Below are 10,721 nucleotides of genomic sequence, written 5' to 3' on the forward strand. Positions count from 1 at the left end.
TCCCTGGTTTCATTAACTATTTTGTTAAATATAATCTTATAATTTTAATATATATGCGAATCATATATTTCATTAATATTGTATAATTTAAATATAATCTTGAAAATTTTATAATACACATTTCACTTCAGTAGACCAACTTTCTGAAAGTTACGCTGTACGATTTTGTTGGTAACTTTTTCAGACCTACAATATGTTAAGGAATCAATATTATACAAGAGAAGCTTAATTAAAAAAAAACCAATTATACATATAACTTTTTTTTGAAATGATTGGTTAACCAATTAAATTGTGGTTTGTTTGCTGAGATTTGGTATTTTCGTACGGATTGTACCTTCAATCTGCTAACATGTGCCCTTTAATAAACGTTTTTTTTATAAAAATAAAAATAAAACTCTAAAGCAAGATATAAAATAGAATCGAAGGAGTATATGACAAAACTAAGGCACAAAAGCACGCCTTAGAATAGTAACTGTGGTCCAAATAAACAGAACAAACAAAAAGCAAACATAAGTGATGACATGACATGACATAATATAATGTGATAAAACTGTAGGTGAGTGAGATTCTCAAAACCCAAAGGCTCAAAAGTGTTCCTTTCATACATAGATTTGTTTTCTTCGCAGTTTTGTTTTAGTACAATTAAGATAAGATGCTCTCAATTTGGGACTTACATGTAATGTTCATGTTGTAATCAATTCGGACCCATTATTTGAGATCATACATTTCATATCTATATAGACTATATATTTTAGAAAACTATATGATATCAAAAATGGTTGGCTTAGAGCAGTTGATATAATAATTAAGCGGAAGGTCAAGATTCCAGAAGGACAACCTGATTGTGAGTTGTTGTAAGTTTGTTTGTAAATAGAAAAAAACAAAAAAAAAAGTGAATTCCATTTTTAATAATATTATAATATTTTTTTAGTTGAATTATTTTACTAAATTGTTAAAAGTCGAAAATTACATAAGTGTGAATGCAGATTATTTTCTATTATATAACTTTTGATTATATCCACGTTGAAATTTATTTATGAAAATAACTTACATATGATAATGTTTTATTTTTTTGTTAACTTTCAAAAAGTCGTAAAATGAAGGTGTGGCTTGAAGATTTTTTGTTTTTTGGTTATAATTTTTTTAACAAGTGAAAAAATGTTAAATTAATTAATAAATAAAACTAAATTATATTAATAAAATTAAATAAAATACATACAATGAAAGAAAAAATACATTAAAGTTAATATGGTTAAGTAGATGCGCAAAATAAAAGTACGTGCTATGATATTTTAACAACTTTTTCCTATTTTGTTAAATTAGCAATAGACTGTAATATGAAGGACTTGTTAATTTATTTGCTTGCAAATTAGGGAGAAGTTATTAAACTATTATAAGACATATATATATATATTTTTTTTTTTTTATGTCTAACTTTTTTTTTTATAATCTTTTTATTAATTTAATATTTATTCTTTTGTTAAAAAAACAATAAATCAATGGTTGCATCCACAAACCTCCCGTAGGATGGAAATAAATTTTATTAAATTTTTCTTACAACTTACAAGTGATCGTATTCTTGTCTTGCAACTTCCTCAAAGTAAAAAAAGGACATTTACTCTTTTATTATCAATTTAAGATGTAATATAGGATCAGTCCACAATTCTTAAAAAAAATAATGAATTCTTAGTTACCTTCACCATCCCATCTAATGAATCATTAAGATTTTTTTGAATAAATTAATTCAAAAATATTTAATCGATAAAATAATTTAAATAATATACAATACTTATATATATGTTTAATAAAAAAAATATAATACAATTATAGGATGTTTTTAACATTTCACTAAATCTATTGATCTATTAGAATTTTTGTTTTGATATATAACGAAATATGTAGTCTTATAGACCATTTTTGCTATCCACATGTAACTAGATAATGTTGTTTTGGAATAACGTTCTAAAGAATATGTATTTGCGATTTCTTTTTATTATCATTTTCATGTTAAATTAGCAAAAATTTATAAATTCAAAAAATTCAATATTTTCGTATATAAATTTTAATGTAGAGTATAATTGATTTTTTTTAAAAGATGATATAATAGAAAAAAAATCCTCTAAATGCATGACATTTTTGTTTTATGTTTTTCACAATATTGTTCTAACTATTTTTTTTCTCACAATATTAACCTTTAATTTTTTTTATTTTTTTTATATTTGAAAATAAAATATATCAAATCAAAATTTTAATAATTAGAAGGAGAGAGTGTGCAAATAGTAATGCTTCAATTAGGAAATAATAATAAATTAATTTTTTTACAAGAAAACAAAAATAATTTTTTTTTATAATTGAAAACACAAAAATTAAATAAGAGAAAAAAATTGGAATATATAATTCTCACAATATCTAAAGTTTAATTTTAAAGACACGACACATTTGACTTATATTATTTCTGGCAAAGTCAAAACGAATTTTATCTCTAGAATTGAACCGATTGTAAAAATAGAATTGTTGTCAACCCGATTTAATTTTGGTGCATCTTTATGATAGTCTCTGGTGATGAGTGAACAAATTTTTTCGTTGTTCTATCATAAGAACGAGGTTGTTGAAGTTGTTTTTTATAACACATTGAGCAAAATTGCTATGCAATATTTGTATATATGCAAATAACAAAAATCTAAAAGAGTCACTTAAAAGTAGATTATGTGGCATTTATTTGCACTTCGACTATGATATGATGGAATGAAATCGAAGTTCACGATAGCGGTTCCAATTATTAAGTGAAACTCATTGTTTCCTACATAGTTGAAATATAATTGTTAATAACCATACTATTTATAAAATCGTCCGAGACGTCTCCAACCGTGTATTAATAGTGGATTACTAAAGTATTTGTTGAATGTTACATTATGTGAGTTAACAAAGTTGTCAATAAAATCCATGTATCTCCTAAGACATCTTCAAAATATCTTGCAAATCCTATTAGTAATTCTCCATAATCCTTTATAGAAACATAAATATATGATGTATCTATGTAATGGTGTGTAAATTATAAGTAAATATTCGACAAAGTTAAAATATTTGAATTTTTTTACTTATGTACTATTAAATAAAATATATCTATGAACTATTAAGAATTGAAAATTATTATAGTTATTTCACTTATTTGATAAAGTTTTTTTTTTTAATACAAATAGAATGTATAGAGGTCAAAAAAGAAATAAATAGATTGATATTAAAAAAAATTAAAATGTTGTTTTATGTTTTCTAACTAAATACAAAAATAAAAAATGTTGCAATGACTTAAGCATTAAATTGATTAATTTTTAAATTAAAAAAATTTGAATTTGATTATTAGGAGAAGAAAAGTTTTGATTAATTAAGAAAAAAAATAGAAATTAAATATAACCAAACCTCGTTGGAGATATGAATAGTCTCAAAACCTCTCAATACTTTCCTTTTGAATTATTTTTCGATCTCCTGTCGTTGTTGTTGATTATGATGGTATTTTTGTTCTTGTTAAGTTTGTGTTCATATTACTTATAATGATTATTTAAGTAAATAAATTGTGTTTAGCATAGTTATATGGGCAGGGGTTCTCAATTGTGATTATTAATTAAAAAATGAAAATGAAGTTTGATTGACAAGATAAGTAATTTGAAGGTGAATAAAGAAGATGTTGTTTTTGTGTATATTATAAATAAATAATAACACTCAATTAGAATCATTGATGTTTGAAGAATTGGAATCATTAATTTCATTGAAGTCAATTTAAATACATATAATGTTTTAAATAAAAAATACTAATGACAAAAAATTAACTTAAATAGAGATAAACAACAATTTATGATGTAACTAATACATAAATTGTTAACCATAAACATGAACGAATTTAAACAAGGACAATATTTATTTAAATAATAGGATGAAAAGACAACATTTTAGTAATTTCATAGATGAATAATGTTTTCTTGAAGAATTTGAATGTGACATCTGCATGTCTCATTTGCAATTTCACCAGTGTTAACTCTTGTTCGCAAGTAAGGATGAGAATAGGTTAGGCCGTCCGTTAGGGGCTATGACTTGGCCTACTTATGGTCTGACCTGACTTGACCTATTTAATAAAAAATCTAGACTTAGACTATTTTTAAAGTCTATTTATTTAAATAGATCAAGTTCAGACTTATAAAAAAACCTATTAGGTCTGTATTAGACCTGACAGGCCGTCATGTATATATTTTATTATTTATTAATATTATTTTTTATTATTATATTAAGCGCATGATCCTTAAGCTCTAGCAATGTATGATCCTTAAGCGCAGGATCCTATTGCTCGTCTGCTCAAATTGAGCATAATCCTTATCTTGTTGCATATATTTGTTCCCATTTCTTCTTTTCTCAATAGTGGCTATCCTATTAGATTGTGTAGGAGGTCGAACTTGAGAATGTTGCATTATGATTTTCGCTCTTCTACTCCTCACTTAAAAAAATTGAATGAAATATGAAAAACGTTTGACTCAGAAATTTTATTTATCTAAATTTTTGGGTAGTTATTTTAAACCAGAAATTTCAGTTACTAAATTGGCCTCCAGTACTATATTGCAGATGTTTTCTTATATGTACGATAAAATTACGATAAAATTAATATTGAAAGTGACCTTCAGTACAATATTGCTGAAGTTTTTTCACACGTACGTGATTTTGACGTCGTCTTGTTACATCACAAGTTTGTTCTTGTTATTCTTCTTCTTGAGGATGCACTTCCCTCTCGACATCCTCAAGAACAAGAAAATGAAGATGAAGAAGAAGAACTAACTTGTGATGTACCAAGACGTCGTCAAAATTCCGTACGTGTGAGAAAACATCGGTAATATGGTATTAGAGGCCACCTTCAACATTAGTTTTAGCATAATTTTTGTAAAATTTGTGTTGTTATTTTGTATGAATGAATTTTAATTAATTATATATATTTTTTTGTTAACTTAAAAAAAATCTGTATGTAAGAAGTCCCTTTTTTAGAAGACAACTTCTTTAATTAAAAAAAAAACTAATATTTTAAGGAAATTCCCTTTACAAATTTAGACTTTCTTAGCGAAGTCATGGTTTGCAAAAACAACTTTATAATTAAGTAAAAAAAAGAATAATTTAATATATAATTTTCGAAAAGAAATAATTTGATAAAAAAAATTCAAAATTGGGTTATTGAGAAAAAAACATGCTGCCATTGTTTCATTGTATTGCAAGTGTTAGCACTGTATCTCTTCCATTATGGCCATGGAAGAAAGTGCATAGACAAAAGCCTCTCCTCCTTGTTCCACGCAATTTTCATACAGATAATTCTACTAATGCCGAAGTAAATAACAACCACAATTTGAAATTTCGATTAAGAGATAAGTAAATTTATCTAAAATTAATTCTGTAATAAACTGTTGAATTTGAATATTTCAATTCAATAATCATTTGTCTCTATCTATATATATATGTAAAAGATTTCGTTGATTGAATCATGAGAATTAAAAAAAAGTGATTATAGTATTGAATTTGTTCATAATTTTGATTATTTTACTAGAAGAGAGATAATTAATTTAAATAACTAATGCAATTAAAAAAGTGAAAAATATCTTATATAAATAGACAAAGAAAAATCGATCTTTTAAGGACAAATATAACATTTTTTACTAATTATTTCAAAGTAATTTTTAAATTTTAAAGTTTTCAACCTTTCAAATTAAAAGTCCTAATATCTTATTGATACAGATAATGATAATATAGAGTATTTGATTTAAATTTTTTATTTTGGAATTTCATTTCCTATTATACTTCTTAATCTATTGTAGGTTCAAAATTTTATTTGAGAGACAAAATAAATTAAATAATGTATCAATGTAAAAAAATATTAATGTATGAAGTGTAACGCTATAGAAATTGGTTTAGTGGCTAACGTTATAGTTTTTCAATAATAAAAATATGGTTGAAATCCTCAAAACTTCAATTAACATGTAAATCACATGTTTATATATATATTTGGTACAAATTTTGCTATCCAATATCGACTTATCGTATGGCTGAGAAAGAATTAATTTGTACCATGAATTTCGTTTTCAACCCACACATAACATTAATTGTTAATTTATCGCTTTCAAATATATAGTCCTACAAATTAAGTTATGTCTTACCTTATTATTTTTTTGCCAAATCATTAATTTTATATATGAAATGAACTATTGACTTCAACGGTTAGACTTCCCACTATATAATGAATTTAAATTCGAATTTCCACAAAAATAACTATCAATTTTTAATATCCCATACGCCTCAATTATAATTACCTCTTAATAAATGAATTTAATTAATATGATGCGAGAAGTACCTAGTGAACGTGAAAATGCTTTAGAAATGTAGCTCTCAAATTGAAAAGTGACATTGACCATGCATAGTGCCAAAGCTCACATATAGCCAAGGTTAGAAAACAACCTTATTTTGCAAATTAAAATGAAAGGGATAAGAACATATGTATCCACCACAAACTCAACTCAATAATCATTAAAGACAACATATACTTAATTATCTGTTGTAATTTTCTGCTGTGTGTACCATGTTAAACATAAATATTGAGTCTCGTTTATTATGACTAAGAAAAGTCATTTTGATATTCAACATATATTAATTTTACTTTTATCACATTTTTAGTAAGAGTAACATATTTTAAGTATTCAACAAGAGATTTTATATTTCTCTCTTCTATTAAAAATAATCTATCTACGATAACTATAAGAAATGTGACATATACCAAAATCTCAAAATTAACCCCTTCTATTTCAATTATGACATAAAAACAGTGGTTATTATTGTAAAATACATAAAAATAATAACACACTTTTTTGAAAAACTGTGCACATTACATTACACTCTTGTTATGCTATTATGTATATGTTACTGGACATACTACCCTACACCACACTTTTTAATTTTAGTTAGAATTAAAAATGTTAAATTTAAAGGAGTCCGAGCCATGAAATGGTGCTAGCTTGAAAGAATTAATGAATTACGATGTTAAACATCATTCGTGCAAATGATAAATATATCACATGTTTATTATATTACATTACATTTAATTATAGATCGTGTTTAATAAAAATATTATAGATTATGTAAATTTATTTGTTGTGAATGTTTTTCTTTATAAAACATATAAATATTTATAATTAATGCATAAAAAGAAAAAAAAAAGAAAAAAATTGACAGTAAAAAATATAAAAAAAATCACGAGACAAATATTTATCGTTAATACATAAAAATAACACGAGTAATATATTTTTCATTAAAAAAAATGAAAAAAAATATTTATAACAAATGCATAAAATATTAGACAAATATTTATTAGTGATAAATATAAAAAATTATAGAAAAAATATTTGTCACTAATATATAATAAACACGAGACAAATATGTTTCACTAATACATACAAAAATATAAGATTAATATTTGTCACTAATTAAAAAAATATAAGATATATATTTATAATTGATGTATAAAAAAATATATGACATATATTTGTTGATCATAGATTAAAAAATTATGAGACAAATATTTGTCATTGGTACATAAAAAACAAAGAACAAATATTTGTTAATTATAAATATTTAAAAAACTACGGGATAAATATTTATAATCGATGTATAAAAAAATAAATGACACATATATGTTAACAATAAATATTAAAAATCACGTGACCAATATTTACTATTGTACATAAAAAAACACATGACAAATATTTATTATTTATCAATATTAAAAAAATAAGGAATAAATATATATAATTAATGGATAAGAAAGTACAGCACAAATTTAATAACTAATACATTAAAAAATACATGATAAATATTTGTCACAAATATATATTAAAAAAAAGATAAGATAAATATTTATAACTCATGTATGAAAAAACACAAGACAAATTATTTTTCCGTGATAAATATAAAAGATTATAGGAACAATATTTGTAACTGATACAGAAAAAAATACGGACAAATATTTTTCATCGATAAATATTAAAAGAACATAGGACAAATCTTTGTCATTGATAAATATTAAAAAGCGGGACATATATTTCCCACTAATACATACAAAAGCACTAGACAAATATTTGTCATTAATAAATAATAAATAATAAATAAAAAAAACTTGAGATACATATTTATAACTAATGCAAAAAAAGACTGAACAAATATTTGTAATTGATAAAAAATAAAAACAAAAAATAAATATTTATAATTAATTCATAAAAATACACCGGACAAATATTTGTTAATAATAAATATAAAAAAGCACGAGACATGTATTTAACTCTAATACATAAAAAAATATAGAATAAATATTATCAGTGATTAAAAAAGACAAGACAAATATTTTTTATTAATTAATATTAAAAAATATATAGAATAAAATATATTCTATTGATATATATGAAAATACAACACAAATATCTGTCACTAATAAATATAAAAAAAATACAGTACAACTATATGTTGCAGGTACATAACATGAGATTTTTTTATTTATTTGAATTTTGAACAAAATACATATAGAATACGATTACCAACGACGCCCCACATTTACAACAACATGAAATCTGGCTAGTTTGCTTCGAAAGCTAAATAAAATAGCTATTTCATTTTCTACATAAAAAATATTTTTTAACAAAATATTTTTTATTTAAATTTACACATAAATATAACGAAAACATAACATTTTTTTTTAATCTCAACCAAATGGGTCCAATTTTTTATAACTTAAAAGACAAAAATACCCCTCAACAAAAAAAACTAGACTTTGTCATGTTCTCTAATCCAGGGGCATATGTGTAAAAGACAATAAAAACCTCCTTCTATGTGCACTTCTTTGCATAATGGCTAAGGAGAATCAAAGATTTTAGAGTTTATTTGGTTGAAGGGATTTTAAAGAAAAGGGATGTGAGAAAATATTTTACAAAAGAAGAGTGTTAGAAATAATTTCTTTACACATCTTATAACAAAATTATTTTTTATTGGTTGAAATTCTCTCACAAGGATTCCACCAACTTATGTGAAGATATTGTGTTGTGTATTGAAAATAGTATGATAAATAGTGTGTTGTTAACATTATACTTTTTAAAAAGTTGTTTAATTTAATTTTTAAAAATTTGAAACTAATTATTATTTTTTACTATTCCTTATAAAATCAAACTTATACAACTCATTTGACACCTTATAAACACATTATCTTATACACTTTTTTGGGAATAGATTCTCTCCATTTCTCTTTCATGATTTCCAAGCTTACGATTATTATTTTTTATTCCACTTTTTACATTAAATAATTTTCTCACCGGTTTCTGTTCAAAGTTTTAGATTTTACTCTTCTCTCATGTCTTATCATATCAGTCTATCGATTGATATTTATCGCGTTTAAAAATAAAGGCATATAGATCCATATATTATTAATTTATTTATAAAAATTAGAAAGTTGTCTTAAATAAAGAGAATTATAATGGATTATAAAAAAATAACGAGATAAATATTTGTTATTAATTAATAAATTATCAATAATGTGGAATTACATATAAAGATATGACATTACTGATTTATGATTTATATTAGAAACTCTATTTCAACCTTTTTTTTTTCATCAGTTTCATTGGTTAAATATAAATTCATTCTTATTAAAATTTATTTATGACCCTAATTAGTAATGTGACATAATGTACATTTAATTTCACATATTGATAAATTTTACACATATTATCAATTTTCGAAATGTGGGATGTCAACGGGGAGGACATGTGTATACTAAAATTGAATTTAAACATAAATTTTGATATCAAAATTTGACTCTTAATTAAATATATTGTAGTATATATTTATTAGATATGTGAATGTAAGATTTATGGGTCACATATGTAATTAATTAATAAAGTGTGTTAGGGTCATTATATAATTAACCAATAAACTAGGGGTCAAATAATATATAATAGTTTATGGCTAAAAAGCATAATAGTTATGAAAATTAATAGTGTAGATACCAGACAGTTTCTAATTTAATGAGGGGTTGAATTGGAAATACTGCAATTTGAGATATAACTAATAATAGTTATATATAGGGGTAATGGTCCCCAAGGCAAACACAACAAGACTGTTCAGTATCACAAACCCTAAAGCAGAAAACTCTCTGGTTCTCTCTATCCCCATCAAGAGAGCAAGGTCTTCAGGGTATTTTGCTGAGGAAGATCACCCAACCCATTGGCTCTATCATCATCATCGCAGGATTTCATCAAGAGGCAATTCCCACAGGTACGCTTCCGCCTTTGGCTATTCATCATGTAATTACATGGATTGTTGAGCACAACGTTATTAGGGTTTTCCCACAATTGGTATCAGAGCCTACCATGTTTAATTCATGATGAAATTCGGTTATTGTCTTTGTTTAGGATTCAATTTGAGAATTTTGACATGATTGAAAAATTAGGGTTTGTAATTTGGGAATTTTGATATATATATATTATGGAATCCATATTTTTTTGTTTACGGTTATGAATTTTTTTTTTTTTTTTTTTGAGAACCTTGTTAATAAATATTGATGAAACTTCGTGCCTTTTTTGCATTATTATCCTCTAATAATGTACTTCATAAGAGAAATAAATTACATATTATTTTTGTTTATACTAATCATCGATTGAACT

At 24.0% G+C, this 10,721-nt stretch overlaps 1 protein-coding gene across 2 annotated transcripts in view; it reads left to right on the forward strand.

The window, feature by feature from the left end:
• LOC101499921 (linoleate 13S-lipoxygenase 2-1, chloroplastic-like) overlaps positions 1-133 on the forward strand; it is a 6,538-nt gene extending 6,405 nt beyond the window's left edge. For both annotated transcript variants that reach the window (XM_073370029.1, XM_073370028.1), the window contains exon 8: positions 1-133. This exon is cut by the window's left edge and continues 1,085 nt beyond it. The gene's annotated coding sequence lies outside the window, so the exon portion shown is untranslated.
• Positions 134-10,721: the final 10,588 nt, after the last annotated feature.

This window comes from Cicer arietinum, chromosome 6, assembly GCF_000331145.2.
Source record: "Cicer arietinum cultivar CDC Frontier isolate Library 1 chromosome 6, Cicar.CDCFrontier_v2.0, whole genome shotgun sequence".
NCBI classification, from domain to species: Eukaryota; Viridiplantae; Streptophyta; class Magnoliopsida; order Fabales; family Fabaceae; genus Cicer; species Cicer arietinum.